Genomic DNA, 22,368 nt, shown 5'->3' on the forward strand with positions numbered 1-22,368 from the left:
AACTTTGTATTGAAGATCCAAGAGAGAGAAGAAGCCATCTAGCTACTAGCTATGGACCCGTAGGTCTATGGTGAACTACTCACGCATCATCGGAGAGGTCATGGTGTTGATGAAGAAGCTTGCGGCGGCGGAAAAGTACTTTCGATGATCCCCTGATTTTTTCTGGGATTTTAGGGAATATATAGGCGCAAAACCTAGGGCAAAGGAGGTCCAGGGGTCCCACAAGCCAGGGAGGCCTGACCTCCCCTTGGCCGGGGCTAGGGGGCTTGTGGGCTCCCTGGGGACTCCCTGCCTTGGTTCTCAAGTCTCCCGATCTTCTTCTGTTTTGAAAGAAATCTTTTCGGGGATTTTATTCCGTTTGGACTCCGTTTCAAATCTTTCTCTGAAAAGGGTCAAAAACACGGAAAAAACAGGAACTGGCACTTGGCACTGAGTTAATAAGTTAGTACCAAAAAAGATATAAAAGGCATATAAAACATCAAAAGCTTGACAAGATAATAGCATGAAACCATCAAAAATTATAGATACGCTGGAGACGTATTAGTGAGCAACCGCACCGGTATCAAATACCCAGGAGCTACTACGAGAGCTGGTAAGGTACACATCAATAACATGTATGTCATATATACCTTTGATGTTGCCGGCCTCCTTATGAACTAAGTACTTGGGGCAGTTCTGCTTCGAGTGACCGGTTCCGTTGCAATAATAGCACTCAGTCTCAGGCTTGGGTCCATTCTTGGGCTTCTTCCCAGCAACTGATTTACCGGGCATGGCAACTGCTTTGCCGTATTTCTTGAAGTTTTTCTTACCCTTGCCTTTCTTGAAACTGGTGGTCTTATTCACCATCAACACTTGATGTTCCTTTTTGATCTCCACCTCCTTTGATTTCAGCATCGAATACAACTCAGGGATGGACTTCTCCATCCCTTACATATTTTAGTTCATCACAAAGCTCTTGTAGCTAGGTGGAAGCGATTGGAGAATTCTGTCAATAACCGAGTCATCCGGAAGATTAACTCCCAACCGTGACAAGCGGTTGTGCAACTCGGACATTTTGAGTATGTGCTCGCTGACAGAAATATTCTCCTCCATCTTACAACTGAAGAACTTGTCGAAGACTTCATATCTCTCGACCCGGGCATGAGCTTGGAAAACCATTCTAAGATCTTGGAACATCTCATATGCTCCGTGTTGCTCAAAACACTTTTGGAGCCCCGGTTCTAAGATGTAAAGCATGTCGCACTGAATTTGGGAGGAATCATCACTACACGACTGCCAGGCGTTCATAACACCTTGAGTTGCTGGGAAATGGGTGCGTCACCTAGCGGTGCATCAAGTACATATGCTTTCTTGGAAGCTATGAGGATGAGCCTCAAGTTACGGACCCAATCCATATAGTTACTTCCATCGTCTTTCAGCTTGCATTTCTCTAGGAACGCGTTGAGGTTGAGGGCAACATTAGCATGGGCCATTGGATCTACAAGATAGATTGTAAAGACAATCTTTAGACTAAGTTCATGATAATTAAGTTCATCTAATCAATTTATTTAACGAACTCCCACTTAGATAGACATCCCTCAAGTCATCTAAGTGATACAAGATCCATATTGACTAGGCCGTGTCTGATCATCACGTGAGACAAACTAGTCATCAATGGTGAACATCTCCATGTTGATCGCATCTACTATACAACTCATGTTCGAAATTTCGGTCTCTCGTGTTCCGAGGCCATGTATGTACATGCTAGCCTCGTCAAGTCAACCTAATTGTTTCACGTGTGTAAATCTGGCTTACACCCGTTGTATGCGAACGTTAGAATCTATCACACCCGATCATCATGTGGTGCTTCGAAACAATGATCCTTCGCAACGGTGCACACTTAGGGGGAACACATTTCTTGAAATTTTAGTGAGGGTCATCTTATTTATGCTACCATTGTTCTAAGAAAATAAGATGTAGAAACATGATAAACATCACATGTAAATCATAAAGTGACATGATATGGCCAATATCATCTGGCGCCTGAGATCTTCATCTTCGGGGTGCCGCATGATCACCATCGTCACCGGCACGACACCATGATCTCCATCATCATGTCTTCATGAAGTTGTCTCGCCAACTATTACTTCTACTACTATGGCTAACGGTTAGCAAGAAATTAAAGTAATTACATGGCATTTTTTATTGACACACATGTCATACAATAAATTAAGACAACTCCTATGTCTCATGCTGGTTTTCATACTCATCGACATGCAAGTCGTGATTCCTATTACAAGAATATGTTTCATCACATCCTTTTGGCCATATCACATCACATAGCATACCTTGCAAAAACAAGTTAGACGTCTTCTAATTGTTGTTGCATGTTTTACGTGGCTGCTACGGGTTCCTAGCAAGAACGTTTCTTACTTACGCAACAACCACAACGGTGATATGCCAGTTCTTATTTACCCTTCATAAGGACCCTCTTCGTCGAATCCGGTCCGATTAAAGTGGGAGAGACAGACACCTGCTAGCCACCTTATGCAACAGGTGCATGTCAGGCGGTAGAATCAGTCTCACGTAAGCGTACGTGTAAAGTCGGTCCGGGACGCTTCATCCCACAATGCCACCGAATCAATATAGCACTAGTAATGGCAAGTAAATTGACCAAATCATCGCCCACAACTACTTGTGTTCTACTCGTGCATCGAATCTACGCATAGACCTAACTCTTATACCACTATTGGGGAATGTAGTAATAATTCAAAAAAATTCCTACGTGTCACCAAGATTAATGTAGGAGATGCTAGAAATGAGAGAGAGAGAGAGAGTGCATCTTCATACCCTTGAAGATCACTAAGCGGAAGCTTTGGCAAGAACTTGGTTGATGGAGTCATACTCGCGGCGATTCAAATCGCAGAAGATCAGATCCAAGCGCCGAACGGACGGCGCCTCCGCGTTCAACACACATACAGCCCGGGAACGTCTCCTCCTTCTTGATCCAGCAAGGGGATAGGAGAAGTTGAGGGAGAGCTCCGGCAGCACGATGGCATGGTGCCAGTGGAGCTCGTGGTTCTCCGGCACAACTTCGCTAAGCACTACGGAGAAGGAGGAGGTGTAGGAGCGGGGAGGGTTGTGCCAACGGCAAGTGTGAGGCTCCCATGCGTATCCCCACTATATATAGGGGTGGAGGGTGCTGGTTTCTTGCCCTCCAAGTCCATTGGGGCATTGGCAAAGGTGGGAGGAAAGAAATCACATCCTTTCCCATCCCCACCCATTGTTATCCCCATTTTCAGGGATCTTGATCTTATCCCTTCGGGATATGATTTTATTCCTTCTAAGGGGGGGTCTTGGTGCGCCTTGACTAGGGGTGTGGGGCCTTGCCCTAACTACCCACATTCATGTGGGCCCCCCATGTAGGTGGTCCCCACTCTGGAACCTTGTAGAACCTTTTTGATACAATACCGAAAAATCCCGAACATTCTCCGGTGGCCAAAATAGGACTTTCGATATATATATATATATATTTTATATTTTATATATATATATATATATTTACCTCCGGACCATTCCGAAACTCTTCGTGATGTCTGGGTTCTCATCCGGGACTCCAAACAACTTTTGGTAACCACATACAATTCCCATTACAACTCTAGCATCATCGAACCTTAAGCGTGTAGACCCTATGGGTTTGGGAACCATGCAGACATGACCGAGACACCTCTCCGGCCAATAACCATAGCGGTATCTAGATACCCATATTGGCTCCCACATGTTCCACAAGGATCTCATCGGATGAACCACGATGTCGGGGATTCAATTAATACCGTATACAATTCCCTTTGTCCATCGGTATGTTACTTGTGTGATATTCGATCGCTAGTATACCTATACCTTGTTCAATCTCGTTACTAGCAAGTCTCTTTGCTCATTACATAACACATGATCGCATGACTAACTCCTTAGTCACATTGAGCTCATTATGATGATGTATTACCGAGTGGTCCCGCAGATACCTCTCCGTCACACGGAGTGACAAATCCCACTCTCGATTCGTGCCAACCCAACAGACACTTTCGGAGATACATGTAGTGCACCTTTATAGTCACCCAGTTACATTGTGACGTTTGATACACCCAAAGCATTCCTACGGTATTCGGGAGTTGCAAAATCTCATGGTCTAAGGAAATGATAATTGACATTACAAAAGCTCTAGCAGACGTACTACCCGATCTTGTACTATGCTTAGGATTGGGTCTTTTCCATCACATCATTCTCCTAATGATGTGATCCCGTTATCAATAACATCTAATGTCCATGGTCAGGAAACCATGACCATCTATTGATCAACGAGCTAGTCAACTAGAGGCTCACTAGGGACATGGTGTGGTCTATGTATTCACACATGTATTACGGTTTCTGGTTAATACAAGAATAGCATGAATAATAGGCAATTATCATGAACAAGGAAATATAATAATAACCATTTTATTATTGCCTCTAGGGCATATTTCCAACAGAAGGTACTGATTCTGTCAGAGAATCTAAGTTGGATGTGCTTTAAAGTCAACTTGACAAGTCAAGATGAGGGATGGTGAAGGAGTCGCTGAAATGTACTCTTGGCTAGCTCTCATCACAAATGAGATTGCCGACTTAGGAAGCGAAGAGATGACAGACAAATTAATCATCAACAAGATACTTAGAGCTCTTGATGGGAAATATGACACAATGTGCACATTGATCCAAATGGTGCCAAATTACAAAGATCTCAAGCCAGCTGAAGTCATTGGTAGGATTGTTGCTCATGAGATGTCACTCAAAGACAAAGATGAGATGCACAACAAGTCAAGTGATGCTTATAAAGCTTCAGGGGATGTTCCCGCTACTTCAAAAGACAATCTGGTCACTCATGAAGAGATAAGCCTCCTGGTTAGCAAATTCAACAAGTTATACAAGAGTGGAGGCAAAGATAGAAGCTCAAGTTCAAGACATGATGAGAAGCGTTCGTCCAGTCGTGACTGAAACTGATACAATTGTGGGAAGCCCGGACACTACAAAAATGCGTGCTCGACTCCCTAAAATAGAATAGAAGAGTCACCTTGAAGATGAAGCTCAAGAGATGAGTCACCTCATAGAGAGAGGAGTAGAGAAGATCACTATGAACGAAGACACTGACAGAGAGGCAAGGAATCAGAGAAGGACAAATACACCCAGAGCAGTTCAAGAAGAAGACATCAAGCTCATGTTGGTGAATGGGTTTCTGGCTCCGAATCTGATCACCACTCCAAGAGAAGCTATCACTCCAACTCCGACTATAGTCAAGATGAAGGTGTTGCCGGGATTGCGCCTGTTTAGACAAACTCCTACGAATTATTTGATTCACCAAATGAGGGAGTCCGAAACTGCTTCATGGCTAAAGGCCCCAAGTATCACATCCTGAGTATCTTGATTTCAATAGTGATGTGGATGACTTGTTAGGAGAAGATGACTTGCTTCTAGTTAAAACTAGTGATTGCACTGAAAATGAACTTTCTATTTCTCATGCTAGTCAAGAGAAATCGAATGAGGATGATAAGAAAGAAATTGAATGACTAACTAAAGAATTTAAAACTCTTAAGTTATCTCATGAGAGTACTCAAGAAGATCATAGAGAGCTTGAAAGAAACCATGAGAAGCTGCGCTTCGAGAAGCTCAACTTGGAGCAAGAGCATGAGTTCTTAAAAGAAATCAATGATGATCTTCGAAAGAAGAGTTCTTCTTATCTACCCAAACGATTACTCTTGTCTAACTTTGTTCCACAAGTTAAGCCTACGAACGCTAGTAACAAAGGCAAGAAGGTTTCTTCATCTAGTAACAACAATGCTAAAGCTAAACTTAATGTTGTTGCTACTAACTCTATTCATTCCACTAACGATTATCTTAGCCAAGTTACACTTGAGCAAGAAAATGATCTATTGAAAGGGATTATAGAGAGAGGTGCCTTCAAGAGTCTTGCCGGAAGTAAGCAATTTGAGGAAATTGTACGCAAGCAAGGAGGACATCGAAAGAAACAAGGTGTTGGCTACTTCAACGTCAACGGAGATATTTGGGAAGAAGGTCCATATCTCACTCCCAAGTTTGTTCCCCAAGAGGAGAATTCCACTCCTTCCGAAGGAACAAGCTCACAAGATGACCTTCTACCACAAGACCACAAAGGCAAGGGAAAGCTTCAAGATGACATTGACCTATTTGAAGAAGAACCCCAAGCCAAGGTCAAGTGGGTTCCCAAGGATACTACTAGCTCTAGCTCAATAAGTGCTACAACAACTCCAAGGATTCCCATCAATTTGGTGTGGATTCCCAAGAGGAAGAACTAGAAGTCCTTGAGGGGTGACTCTGCCAATGAAATTCACTCTTATTCATTTTGGCAAGAACTATATGCAATCAACCTCAACCTTGTGCATTAGTTAAAGGAGTCCCACATTCTCTCAAAAGTAAGCAAGGATGAAGGTAATCAATGCATCTTTGGACATTATCCCATGTGTGCTTCACTCCACGTCCATAGATATTCTTACATATGTTCTTTTTGCTTTGGTACTAACCCATGTAGGTGAGAAGAGTATGACAACAACAAGGATTGCTCCCAACTCAAGATGATATTCATCAACATTGAGCATCCACCACTACTTCGCCTATTTGAAGTCTTCTATGACAAAACCCAAGGTTAGTTGATCCCTCTTTGTGGGGATATCATATCAAGGGGGGGGGGCTTTACTCTAAGACATGAGTATAAGCATCTCCTAAGGATATGAACACATTAATGCTTATGTAAAAGTGGTAACCCCACTTGTGCTTAACTATGAGTATGACCTATGATCAAGTATTCTTGCTTGGCTCCTATGTCAATATAGTCATATATAGATAACTTTTTCATCGCCCAAGTGCTTGATAGCTGCTAGGATGTTTGTGCATGTTCGCCATGATTGTATCATCATTCTTATTGTGTGAGTATGTTGGTCTGCATGTATTTGATCATTCGAGGACATCCAGTTGTTGTTATTTGGATTTTGTTTTATCTTTTGCCAATTGGATGGACAAGAATGCCTAGGACCCTTCTCTAGCTATCTATGCTATCTCATCTCAAGTTCTATTCATGCTTCATCACAAAACTTGAACAAGCACTTGTCGATCCCTCTGTGTGAAGGTACACTCAAAGTTCCGTATCGTCAAAGACTTCCTTCCAAAACCTCTTTTAAAAACTCAGTGTGACCAACTCCACAAACTCGAAGCCACCGATTTTCCAAAGTTGATCACGTTTTCTAATCTCGGTACCACCGAAATCACCAACTCGGTTACACCGAGTTTCCCTGTCTACTGACAATTGAGGAACTCGGTGCCACCAATTTTGCCATCTCGGTGACACCGACAGCGCACGTGTATATATACCTGTGGACTGCACCTTTTGATTTCACATATTCAAAATGGTTCGTTCCCAAACCCTTGCTGCCCCCGAGACTCCAAGTCATTGCCTTGACTCCCCGAGCGCCGCCGCCGCAGGGACTCACTGTCGTCAATGAAATCTGCTCCGCCGTCGTCGCCATATCCGAACCGCCACCGAGCTAAGGTACGATTTGATCCCCTTTGCGTTCCCCATATAAATCACACAGATTGGATCTTTTATTCTCGTTTCCACATTGTGCAAATCTCCTGTCCACCAGAAAAAATCATTAGATTAGGAGAAGTAGGAAATATTGGATCTGATCTGCCGCAGTATGCAACTCAGTGAGACCAAGTTTGAAAAATCGGTCCCACCAATTCTTGTTTTAGGTATCCTGAGAAGTAACTCGGTGAGACCGAGCAGCTATTTTCGGTGCCACCGAAAATGACTGCCAAGTTTCTGTTAAGCGAGTCTGTTTTCTCGGTGACTCCGAAAATGCCAACTTGGTGCCACCGATTTACATACTGCAGAAGATCATACCCTAAGTTTCAGACTTGAAATTTTCAAAAATTATGTGAATTTTGTGATGCTCATCCATTCTATCTTTCCTATATCCACTTCACAGGTTCTGCTATTTTTGTTGTGTTTGTGTGTCAGTATGTCAGGATCAGATGACAGTCAGAATGACTTCAGGGAACCAAGTGTTGACTTGGAAGCTGGCACTAGTCCAGAAGGGACATACTCTGACCCTGGATCTTATAGCTCACATGGCTTGCCCAAAGGAGCCACCAGGCAGGGAATGAAGCTTAATTCTGATGAGGAGGATTCAGACTTTGTGCCTGAAGAGACTTCATCTCCTTCAAAGGCCCCTCACAAAAATAATGTCAGGAAATTCACTGCTACTCCAACTGATATGTGAGCACGTGAATATGTGAGGAAGAGCACTGAGCTTTCCAAGGATGGACCTGCAAAAAAACTGGTGTGAAGAGGCCAAGGAAGAGAACTATCCATCTTGTTGGCAGAAAGACTTCCATGTATGAAGATCCAAAAACTGCCGAAGAAGAACCTCGTGAGGAGATCCTAGTTCCTCCCAAGAAGAAGAAGTTGATGGTTGACACCATGAAATCTGGTCCTAAGCCTACTGCTAAAGCAAAGAAGGCTCCTGCTTCTAGGAAAACCACTAAGGATATACCTGCAGCCGCTAAAGCAAAAGGCCCTGCATCCAGTGCCCGTGCTGCAGAGGAAGAAGCATATGAGAATGTTCTTGTTCTCAGGAAGCTTAGACTATTCATTCCACTCCACAATGCCGCTCATCTTGTTGCAGAGGACATGAAGAAGAGGAAGGATGTCGAATTGAGAAAGTGGAGAGCTATTGATGCATATACTATCAGAAGGAGAACTGCTGTTGATCCAAGGTTTCACACCAAGGAACAACAAGACTTTTATGAGACTGACTTATTTGACAAAAGTCCCGGTGTCAGTGATATGAGGTATGTCGACTGGGCATACATTAAGGATAATTAAGATTTCTTTCCACATGTTAGAGATAACTTCAATGCAGTGGACATTGACAAATTTGTTGGGAAAGAGATGACCCCTTGGAATGATGAGCTGATCATGCAATTCTATGAAATTGTGCACTTCTATGAAGATTCTTTGGTCTGGATGACCGATGGATACAGATATGACACCACAATTGCTGAATGGGCTGCTATCATTGGTGCACCCAAGCAGGAAGAGTCAGATGTGGATGTGTATGCAGAAGCTAAGAAGAATCACAACTCCATGACGAACATGTACAAGACCATTCCACATAAGTACTTGGCCAGTCACAAGCTTGGATCAGTATATTTTCTTCAAGCTGACATTCGCACGACAAAAACTATACTACGATACACCCTCATGCCTAAGTCAAGTGATGAGAAGATGATCAGAAGATATTTTATCAACCTGCTGCACCTGATAGACACACATACCACATTTGGAGTGACGGACTTGATAGTTGAGACTATCCGGTGAACTGTTGTGGATCAGAAGAGATCCTGTGGATATGCACCCTATATTCAGATAATTATCAATGCCAAGGTAGTAAATCATGCATATCTACTTGATCGTCCCCATCTACCTCTTCAGCCCGAGTTTCAAGATAATGAGGTTGTGATGGATGATAACGATCCCAAATTAGCTACAACAAGAATTGCAGCAGAGGCTGAAGCTTCTAGAAACAGGCCACCTCCAGTTCCACAGCTCAGAAATCAAGCTGAGAAAATGGCGTTTCTAGTGATCACTGTCCAAGGCATGGAGAATAACATCCAGGAGATCATGCATAATCAGAAGAGCCTTGAAAGGGTTATGGATACAAAGTTCCACAACATGGATGTGAAGGTAACTGAGTTGACCACCATTGTGAGACAACTTCAACATGAAGTTGACTCTATGGAGATTCCACACTCAAAGGATGAAGATGAAGATGAAGATGATTATGATGACGAGGATGAGTCTCCTCCTCCCACTACTACTAGGTATAGCACCAGGCCTCGGCCAGCTGTTGTTCCTGCTCTGGAGACATGTCAGACATCTTTAGCACAAGCTTCAGGACCTTCAGGACCAACTCCATCTCAAGCACCTCCAGTATTAACTCCTCCAGCTCCAAGGACTTCAGCAAACGCCTTCTCACACGCCGTTCTATCGACTCCATCATCAGCTTCCTAGAGAGACGAGTAGTTCTATACTTTTGAACTTTTTGGTAACTTGTTGCCAAAGGGGGAGAAATGTATAGATCATAGACTTTGTGTGAGAGAGAGCTTTTGACTTTATTTGCTCTTGTTTGGTATTAAAAACTTTGTTTTTTGGATGAATTTATCCTATCTGTGTGTGATCATACGCTTTATCCTATGTGATGCTACGATATTATCTTTTAGCTATCCATGTGATGATAATTCACTTATCTTGTTGGTGTCATGTGCATCATTATTACTTTTACACGCCACCAAGATGTATGTGACATGGAAGATTAACCCATGATCCTAATCGATTGTGCATGTGCATTCAAATGCAAGTTTTAAATAATGCACAAATTTAGGGGGAGCTCTTGCTTTTCACATACTTCTCACAGCGTCGATGTTAATCATTGATTGTATCTCTTGTCGAAGGTTTTATCTATATGTTGTCATCAATTACCAAAAAGGGGGACATTAAAAGCACAATTTCTCCCTAGGTTGGTTTTGATAATTGATCACAACATATGCATCATTAGACTAATATGTTTTCCAAGTATATTTCAGAAAAATTTCAAAATATGTTATGGCTTAAGGTTCATGTAGAGAAACCCCTTGATGCAAGAAAGGAATAATATTGGCTCAAGCTTCAAGCTATAAGACTATTCATTTTATTTTTGTGAGAAATCACTTTTGAGTCCATAGGAAAGCCAATACTATTAAAAGGGGGTGAGGTAGTAAAATGAACTGATTGCTCAAATGCTCAAAGTTAGCCACCAAAACACTCAGTCATTTTTCCCACATATCCACTCTGTCAAGTTCCAGATTCACAAATTCGGTGTCACCAACATTGCCACATCGGACCCAACGAGTTTGAACCTCAAACAGAATCCTAGCCATTCCCACAAAATCGATAAAACCGAAACTGCATTGGTGCTACCGAGTTTGGGTGACCAACATTCTGTTGCCAAGATACACAAAATCGGAATTTTTGAGTTTGAGTATTGATGCCACTGAGTTTGGCCATATGATATTTAGTCACCTTTTCGGTGCCACCGAGTTCTATATATCGGTCTCACCGAGATTCAAAAGTTCACCACTTTAGTGCTAATCAGTACCACTGAGTTGTCCACTTCGGTGGCACCGAGTTTTCTCTTTTGTGTGTAACTGTTGGATTTTGGCTGCTGCCTATATATACCCCTTCACCCACCTCTCATTCGTGGCAGAAGCACTCAGAATACACACTTCATTACCAGATCCATTTTCAGAGAGAGAACCACCTAGTCATGTTATAATACCAAGATATTTCAATCCAATCATTTGAAACTTGATCTGTAGCCTCTCCAAAGTGCTTTCCACCAAATCAACCTCTCCTACCCATGCGTATTCTATGAGAGACTGATTTGTGTGAGGAGACTATATGTAGAAGCACAAGAGCAAGGAGTTCATTGATCTATCCCATCTATTACCTTTTGGAGGGTATGTGCCTCCTAGATTGGTTAGGTGTCGCTTGGGAGCCTCCTACTTCGTGTTGTGGAGTTGAACCAAGATGTATGTAAGGGCAAGGAGATCGCTACTTCGTGAAGATCTACCATGAGTAAGGCTAGTCCTATGTGGACGGAAGCCGTTGTGGAATAAGGCTGCTTCTTTGTGGACTCTCAGTGGTGGAGCCCTCCATGGACTCTCGCAGCCGTTACCGTCCATGGGTTGAAGTCTCCACTAACATGGATGTACGATAGCGCCACCTATCGGAACGATGCCAAAAATCGCCGTGTCAACCTTTTGCGTTTGATCTCCCTTCCTTACCCCTCTATTTACACTTGCATGTTTACTTTCGAGTGCTACACTATTAGAACTGCATGTGTAGGGTGTACTTGACTCGTTGTAATTGCCGTAGTTGCCTCTCAAGTAAAATTGGGAAAAAGGAAAAATATATTGTCAAGTAATCTAATCACCCCCCTCTAGACATACTTTCAATCCTATAGTGGATCAATGACGTCTCCACCTCCTTAACCCATCAAGTGAGGGCGGAGAAGTAGATGCAATCACGACCAACACAATGGTGTGCTGGAGATGGTGGTGGTGTAGTGCCAGTAGGGCTTCGCCTAGCTCCTTTGGAACAACAAACGAGGAAGAACTCAGGGACACCGTATATTATGGGATCACTAGAAGAGATGTCTAGGGGGTGAATAGACCACTTGCATAAATTAAAATCTAGACTTTTCCCAAATTTAACTGTTGGCAGATTTTAGCAATTCTAACAAGTCTAGTGCACCCTACACATGCTAGTCAACATATATGGCAGCAAGAAGTAAATACATTGCACATGTAAATAAGGAGTAGAGTTTAGGAAGATCAAACACGGAGATGGAGACGGTGATTTTTGGCATGGTTCCGGTAGGTCGTGCTATCATACGCCCACATTATTCAAGACTTCAACCCACGGATGGTAACGGCTGCAAGAGTCCATGGAGGGCTCCACCCACAAGGGGTCCATGAAGAAGGGGCCTTATCTATTCCATCATGACTTACGTCCATGAAGGACAAGCCTCACCCGGGGTAGATCTTCACAAAGTAAGCAATCTCCTTGCCTATACAAACTTCTTGGTTCAAGTCCACAACACGAAGTAGGAGGATCCCAAGTGACACCTAACCAATCTAGGAGGCTCCACCCTCCAAAAGTTAATAGATGTTTTAGAATGATGAACTCCTTGCTCTTATGCTTCAAAAGGTAGTCTCCTCAACACTCAATCACTCTCTCACAGATTTGGCATGTCTAGAAGAGATTGATTTTGGTGGAAAGCAACTTGGAGAGGCTAGAGATCAAGTTTCAAATGGATGGATTGGAATATCTTGATTTCAACACATGAGTAGGTTGCTCTATCTCAGAAATATGGATGTGGTAAGTGTGTGTGTGTGTGTTCTGAGTGCTTCCTCTGCGAATGAGAGGTGGTTGAGGGGTATATATGGGAATCTCCAAAAATCCAACCATTACAACATTATTGCCCAACTTGGTGACACCGAAATGAATCTCGGTGGTACCGAGTTGCACTAAATGCTGCCACTTTTGAATTCTCGGTGAGACCGATATAGTAATCTCGGTGGTAGCGCTACGGTGACCTAGGTTAGTTTCCAAATCTCGGTGATATCGATTTCAAAACTTAGAAATTCCGATTCTTGAAATCGATGGACCAGAAATTTTGTCACTGTTTTCGGTGGCATCGAAGTGAAAGTTGGTGTTATTGACATTCTAAGGTTTGCCATAGGTTTTTTCTGGAATATCGGTAGCGCCGAGTGGAAATTATTGGTGGCACCGGTTTTGATGTTTAGGCTTTGGATAGAGAATATTTTGGGAGAATGGCTGAGTATTTCTGGTGGCTATCTCTAAGCACTTGGGCAACTAATTCATCATAGATACCTCACCCTCTTTTAGTAGTATTGGCTTTCCTATGGACTCAAATGTGATTTCACACAAATATAAAATGTAGAGTCTTGCATCTTGAAGCATGGCCAATCCCATTCCTTTCCTTGTATCCAGCGCTTCTCCACACAATCCTTCGCCAATCATCGATGTGGACTATAACTGAAATATGCTAGGTAAAAGTGTTAGGCCAAGAGAAAATGTAAGTTTTCATGAATTATTAAAACCACCAAGGGAGCATATGTGCTTTCAGTCTCTCCTTTTTGGTAATTTATGACAACATACAATCCAAGCTTGAAATAAATATAGGCATTTAAGTATGACAACTTTGAGAGAAACATGACTAATACAAGACCCCCCCTAAATGTAATAAATCCCTTTAAAGATATGTTTGCTTTGGACTGCAGGAGCACACACATAGTAGAAGGGATAGGACAAGTCATGTGAATCTTGGCTATATTCATCAAGCATATGAGTTTGAAAGGTTTCCATGTTCAAGACTCCCTCTTGCAAACAATATGTGCAAGAGAGAAGAGATCATCTTGAACAAGGATATGATGCATATGCTTACCTTGAGGTTCTTGAGCATCTTAGGTGTAGGAGTACACTTGAGAAATAAATGTTAGATAACACACGAGTATTCCATTTTAAAGATGCAAAGAGCTTCAAAAGTACCAAGATATGGAAGACATATTGAAAATGGGATTTGATGATAGATATGTCTCCAAGAATATTTTAAACTTTCTCCCCTAAGAATGAATATGTAGAATTTCCTCTCCCCCTGAATCATAGCATGTATATATTGGGAGTAGGTAGGGTGAGACAAGGTCAAACCAAAGTACGCAATACAACTTTGTATATCTCTCGCCCTTAATGGTATCTCTCCCTTTGAATATGTAAGGTTTGATATATCTCCACCTTTGGCAGATCTTCCCTTTGGTACAAGAATTTAGAAGCTTTTATATATTCCCTCTTTGGCATTAATTTCCAAAAAGGTTAGAGGGTAAAGGTTCATTGAGAGTAAGGGATACTAGATTCTTCTTCTTGATAAGGGTTCCTTGATACTTCTCTCCCTTAAGTATAGATAAGGGTTACTTGAAAGTTCTCCCTTTTATGTAGGTATAAGATTTCCTTGAAAGTTCTCCCTTTTTGTAGGTATAAGATTTCTCCCTCTTTTGTTAGGGCTCCTAGACGTTTCCCCCTCTTATATTGTGGAATCATTGGAGTTTCTCCCAATTGACAATTGAGGGATCACAAGAATACGTCCCCATTTGGCACTATTCCAGAAATACTAAGAAAATCACAAAGATCATAGGTAGTTATAAAATTCGGAGTCTTCGAGACAATATGGTTTGATAGAACCGAGAATGAAATTTAAGCCTCTAGGAGAAATCGGTAGGACCGATTTGCCCTGATCGGAGAGACCGAGTTGCAATGAAATATCAACTCCTAAACTCAAATAGACAAAAAATAAAAAATAAATAAAAAGAAGGAAATGATGTTTTTTTGCTTTTTTTGAAATATATATATATATATATATATACATATATGAGAGTTTAATGGTTCTAAGAATGCATGCATGAAATTATAAACCATACAAGAATCTTCATCTAGATGTTGGGCGGTGACTAGGTATTAGAGTATTTTGACTTGAGGAGTCAAGAAAGACTGCTTGATCGTAGGTCATACTCATCATTAAGCGCAAAATGGGGTTATCATTTTTTGATTAAGCATTTTAATGTATTCATATCACTTGAGTTTCTTTACCTCATGATTTGGTAAAAAGATTTATCAAGGATATGAGTACATACCTTTGAATGATGTCGATGACATGGCATGTAGGTGAACTTGTTGTGGATGCTCAACATTGATGAAGATTATATTGAGTTGGGAGCTATCCTTGTTGTTTTGGTTCATTTTTCACCTACATTGGTTAGTCCTGCAACGAAGGTTCATTTTTCACCTACATTGGTTAGTCATGCAACGAAGAACATAATATATCCAAATGACAAGAGTAAATTCGTTCATCAAATAGTTGTGGAGTATATGATTTTGTTGTCTTCTTTCTTCATCTTCGAAGAAGGGATTGTTGATACTTGGCCATAACAAGATTGCGTTCAATGTGAGTTGATGGCAATGGGAGGGTAGTTCTTCCAAGTACCTACAAAAGGTTAGATGCAATACAAGGAGCATAGTTTTCCAAGATATAAGATAGTGTCATATTAATAGCATCATGGAATAATCAAGTAAGATCATGCCCTTCCATGAATCTGAGTGAATTTAGATCAAGTTTTAAGCATCAATGATGTTCAACTCTCTCCTCAAATGAAAAAACACTTTCTCATCAATTGGCTTGGTAAAGATATCAGCTAATTGTTTTTTGGTACGAACATGCTTGAGATTAATATCTCCTTAACCAACATGATCACAATTGAAATGATGTCGCACTTCAATATGTTTAGTTCATGAATGTTGCACGGGATTATGGGAAATGTTAATACCACTTTCATTGTCACACAATAATGGAATATGTTTCACATGAATGCCATAATCCTTAATAGTTTGCGTCATCCATAGTAATTGCGCACAACATGATCCGGCGGCAATGTATTCCGCTAGAGCAGTTGATAAAGATACCGAGTTCTGTTTCTTGGATGACCAAGACACAAGAGATCTCACAAGAAATTGACATCTAACCGAGGTGGATTTTCTATCAACCTTGTCTCCAACATAGTCTGAGTCGGAATAGCCAACAAGATTAAACGTAGATCCCTTGGGATACCATATGCCAAAGTTTGGTGGATGTATCAACTATCTCACAATTCTTTTCACAACCTTTAGGTGACACTCCTTAGGTGTTGCTTGATATCGGGCACACATGCAAACACTCAACATGATATCAGGATGGGTGGCACATAGATATAGCAATGAAACGATCATTGATCTATAAACCATTTGATCAACCGGTTTGTCCTCCTTAGTGAGGTCAACATGTCCACTAGTAGGCATGGGAGTTTTCATACCTTTGCATTCTTGCATGTTGAACTTCTTAATTAAGTCCTTGGTGTACTTGGTTTGAGAGATAAACATACCTTCTCCCGTTTGTTGATTTGCAAACCAAGGAAAAAATTAAGCTCACACATCATGGACATCTCATATATACTTCTTGGACATCAACCTTCCAAACTTCTCACTAAAATGTTGGTTAGTAGAATCAAAGATAATATCATCCACATATATTTGGCATACAAATAGTTCGCCATTCACTCTTTTAGTGAATAAGGTTGCGTCAATTTTACCAATATCAAAACCCTTTTCAATGAGAAACTTCATTAGGCATTTGTACCAAGCACGAGGGGCTTGTTTAAGACTATATAAAGCTTTACAAAGTTTGTAAACATGATTGGATTTCTTAGGGTTTACAAAGCCGGGAGGTTGTTTGACATAAACCTCCTCCTAAATTTCACTGTTCAGAAAAGCACTTTTGATATCCATTTGGTAAAGAGTAATATCATGGTGATTGGCATAAGAGAGAAGAATACGAATGGCTTCAGGTCTAGCAACGGGGGCATAGGTCTCACCATAGTCCATACCTTCAACTTGCGCGTAACCTTGAGCTACGAGACGTGCCTTGTTGTGTACCACTTGGCCATATTCATCTTGCTAGTTTTGAAACACCCATTTTGTACCAATGATGTTATGCTAGTCCTTGGGCTTTTCCACGAGTGTCCAAACTTCATTCCTCTCAAAGTTGTGTAGCTCTCCGTGCATGGCATTCACCCAACCGGGTCTTGAAGTGGTTCTTCTACCTTCATAGGCTCATTGCTAGAGATGTATGAGTAATGCTCACAAAACTTAGCTAAACGAATTTTAAAGCGAGTGATTCTCCCAGTTTGTATGTCATCGAAGATTTGATTCAGACGATGATCCTTGTCCACTCTTGCTCAAACCCCTGGCAACTTTTTCCTTTTGGATGGTGGAGCTTCCTCATCATCATCTTCTTCTTCATTGTCGTTGAAGGTCTCATCACCTTGAGGTGGTGGTGCAGAAGGTTGAGGTGGATCATCATGATGTAGTTATTCCTCCTCTTCATCGTGTCATGTACCACTTGTGAATGGCTCCATGTTGTTTTGTGGTCCGCCTTGAGACAATGTAGGGGCTTCCACTTGTGTTGATGAAGTGTTTCCTTCACCTCCATGGGACGAATCTTGCCGATAAGAAGATCTTGGATGGCTTCTAAAGGTTCCTTATCTCCTACATCATTTAGCGATTGTTGGACTTGCGAACCATTAGATTCATCAAGCTTCACATCTACCGTCTCTTGAACTTTTCAAGTGAAGTTATTGTAGACATGGTAAGTGTTAGAATTTGATCTGTAACCAAGTAGGAAACCTTCATGAGATTTAGGAGCAAATTTAGAATGAAAGTGCTTATCAAGAATGTAGCACTTAGAGCCTATACTCGAAAATATCCAACTTGGGGTTTGTTACCGGTGAGTAGCTTGTATGCTATTTTACCGAGAAGCTTGTGTAGGTAGAGTCGGTCCGTGGCATGGGAAGTTGTTTCCACGACTTCAACCCAAAAGTGTCTTGGCATCTTGTATTCATCAAGCATCGTTCTAGACATCTCTATGAGAGTATGGTTCTTCCTCTCAACAACTCCATTTTGTTGAGGTGTGTATGTTGTCGAGAACTCATGTGAGATACCCTCTTCATCAAGAAAAGTATCCACATTTGTGTTCTTGAACTTCAATATGTTATAGCTCCGAACTTTCTTGATCTTCACTTCAAAGTGATTTTGGGCTTTCCGAGCGAAGTTCTTGAAGATATTGTGTACCTGTGACTTGTCATCAAGAAAGAACACCCATGTAAATCTGGAAAAATCATCAACAATAAATAGACCAAAATAATTTCCATTGAGGCTCTTGTAAGCATTGGGACCAAAGAGATCCATGTGAGGCAGCTCGAGTGGCCTTCTAGTAGCCATGATGTTCTCCATGGGATGACTTCCACCGACTTGTTTTCCTGTTTAACAAGCACTACAAAGTCTATCTTTGTCAAAGATACCATCTTTAACACCAAGAATATGATCACATTTGATAAGCATGTCAAGATTACGCATACCAATATGTCCTAGCCTTCTTTGCCATAACCAACCTTTAGAAGATTTTGCAATAAGACTTGTACGGGGTTTGGATTTTTTAGTGAAATCGACAATATATAGACCACCTCTACAAAAACTAGTAAAGACCATGTTATCTTTGTCGCTCCGAAACACTTGGCAGTCAACTTTCATAAATAGCACATTGAAACCAAAGTCTGCTAGTCTAGATACGAAAAGAAGATTGTAGCCAAGGGATTCAACAAGCATGACATTTTGAATGGAACTATCATGATATATAGCCACCTTACCGAGACTAAGTACCTTACCCATGGAGTTGTATCAAAAGGTCACATACCTTCGTGGTCCATGGTTTGGTGTGATCTCATGAAACATGTCCGTATCTCCGATCATGTGATCGATGCATCCACTATCAAGTATACACTCCTTTCCTCCGGCCATGTAGTCCCTAAGGTTTTCCATAAGACTAAGGCTCCTCATGGTCTTATCATACTCGATGTAAAGTTTCTTGTCTTCATCGTAGTAGCCATGCTCCAAATTGTCATCGTCAGAGGGAATATCCTCGTCACAAGAATCATGAGATTCGTCAGAATTACGAATATGACGATTATCATGTTTATGCATGTGAATGGCTTCAACAATGATGTTATTAATGCTAACGACAATTCCTTTAGCATGCATGAGGTCATGCTCAAATAGACATTTATCAAAGTTAGGATCATTGGGCTTCATCTTGTGAAAGTCATTAGGTTTTTTGGAAAATGATATCAAGATTTTTCAAGGAGTAGTCGGGATATCTTTTATCCAAATATTTCCACAAATTATAAGCACATTCAAAGTTCTGCATTTGATTAAGCACATTCTTGGAAAAGCTCTAATGATGAGATAAACAGTTTTAAGATTACCAAGCATATTAGCTTCTTCATCATGAGAACGATGTAAGGGATCAATGGGAGGCACATAGGGATATTCAACATACTTGCTCAAATGGAATTCATCAAATGTATCAAGAATTTCACCTTTCCATTGTCTATAATACTCCTCGTTGAGAATATGCACTCTACAACTAAGATTCCCCAAACTAGACACACCATCTTCTTAGAATGGTGATTAAATCAAGGCTATGGAGACCAAAGCTCTCATACCAATTGTGGGATCAGTAGAAGGGATGTCTAGAGGGGGGGTTAATAGACTTCTTGCATAAATTAAAATCTAGACTTTTCCCAAATTTAATTATTGACATATTTTAGCAATTATAACATGTCTAGTGCACCCTAGACATGCTAGTCAACATATATGGCATCGGAAAGTAAAGACATTGCACATCTAAGTAAGGAGTAGAGTTTAGGAAGATCAAATGCAGAGATGGACACAGTAATTTTTGGTGTGGTTCCGATAGGTGGTGCTATCATACATCCACGTTACTAGAGACTTCAACCCACAAAGGGTAACGGCTGCGGGAGTCCACGGAGGGCTCCACCCACAAGGGGTCCATGAAGAAATGGCCTAGTCTATTCCACCAAGCCTTACGTCCATGAAGGACTAGCCTCACTCGGGGTAGATCTTAACGAAGTATGCGATCTCCTTTCTTGTACAAACTTCTTGGTTCAACTCGACAACACGAAGTAGGAATCTCCCAAGCCACACCTAACCAATCTAGGAGGCACCACCCTCCAAAAGGTAATATATGCGGTAGAACAATGAACTTCTTGCTCTTGTGCTTCAAAATCTAGCTCCTCAATACTCAATCACTCTCTCACGGATTTGGCATAGGTAGAAGAGATTGATTTGGTGGAAAGAAACTTGGGGAGGCTACAGATCAAGTTTCAAATGTATGGATTGGAATATCTTGATCTCAACACATGAGTAGGTGCCTCTCTCTCAGAAATGTGGATATGGCAAGTGTGTGTGTGTGTGTTCTGAGTGCTTCCTCTATGAAGGAGAGGTGGTGGAGGGGTATATATAGGCATCTCCAAAAATCCAACTATTACAACATTATTGCCCAAATCAATGACACCGACATGAATCTCGGTGGTACCGAGTTGCACTAAATGTGGAAACTTTTGAATTCTCAGTGAGATTGATATAGGAATCTCGGTGGTATTGAAATGGTGACCTAGGGCAGTTTCTAAATCTCGATGAGACCAATTTCAAAACTTGGAAATTCAGGTTCTTGAAATTGACAGATGAGAAAGTTGGTCACTGATTTTCGGTGGCACCAAAGTGAAAGTTGGTAGTATCGAGATTATAGGGTTTGGCATAGGTTCTGTCTCTAGAAAAATTGGTAGTGCTGAGTGGAAATCGTTGGTGTCCCCGATTTTGATGTTTAGGTTTTGGACAGAGATTTTATGGGAGAATGGCTGAGTATTTTTGGTGGCTATCTCTAAGCACATGAGCAACCAATTCATCATAGATATCTCACCCCCTTTTAATAGTATTAGCCTTTATATGGACTCAAATGTGATTTCTCACAAATATAAAATGTAAAATCTTGTAGCTTGAAGCTTGTCCAATCATATCCCTTTCTTTGTATCCAAGGGCTTATCCACACAATATCCAATCATCTCTGTGGACTATACCTGAAATATACTAGGTAAAAGTGTTAGTCCCAGAGACAATGTATGTTGTCATGAATTATCAAAACCACCAAGGGAGCATATGTGTTGCCCAAGGGAAGGGGGAAGGAATTGGTGTGTCGATGCCCTCCCCATCCCTCCTCTATTCATAGGAGCAAGGGGGAGGGGCGCAACCCCCTTTGCCCCTCCTCCAAGGAGGGGACAACGACCCTAAGGAGGAGGAGTGCGCTTCAGGCCAAGTGGAGGGCCCTCCCCCTTAGGCCTTCTTTGGCACAAGGGTTTTTCCAGCCCCAAAAAGGTTGGCGGTTGTAAGGGATTTGGTGATCCCCTTCATTCCACCCAATCCCCTCAAATACCTCACGTTCCCTCCCATCCCAATCCACTCAGACCCCCCATGTTCCCTCCCATCCCTAACCCTAATATTTCCTTGTACACAAAAATATTGTTTGACATGTGGGGACTGCCTTTGTAATATTGGATAATCAAAATAAAAATAAGATTTTTGTAGCTCATAACAAAGATAGAATAATTTTGCATGACTTCAATATGTTCTCATAGCAACAATAGTTCATCGCAAGCACAACATAAATTTTCCACAAGGATAATTAGATAATAAAATTAAAAATGTCATCTTTGAGGATCATCATAGTAACAACTTAATTTTGTATGACTTGGAATCATCTCATCGTAGCAACAATAGTTCATCATGGCCATGACACTATTACAAACTAAGAAAGGATGATAATGACATTGTAATGAAGTTGAATTGTTCTTTTGATGTCATGTTCATCCAGTTTTTGAGTGGCCAAACATATCTAGTCTTGCTTCCTTGGGTGCATGAGAACCAGATAAACAAAAATGGGAAAATCTAAAGTGAAGCGCCGCATCATAGCTCTTTCATGCAGCGGTTCGCATAGCTCATGCACATGCATGAATCTTCTACCTCATGCTTACATCACTGTATTAAATGCATTTTTGAATTTTAGAAATGATTTATCTCATAGATTATTAATTTGATTGGAGATTCGCCTTCACCGTTATGTTCGTCTCGACGAGACCTTCAAAATAAGATCCCATGTTGATATGTTTCGTTGATTTTTTTTTCGTCATTCGTAGTTGCCATATTTACGT

This window comes from Hordeum vulgare, chromosome 3H (genome assembly GCF_904849725.1).
Source record: "Hordeum vulgare subsp. vulgare chromosome 3H, MorexV3_pseudomolecules_assembly, whole genome shotgun sequence".
NCBI classification, from domain to species: domain Eukaryota; kingdom Viridiplantae; phylum Streptophyta; class Magnoliopsida; order Poales; family Poaceae; genus Hordeum; species Hordeum vulgare.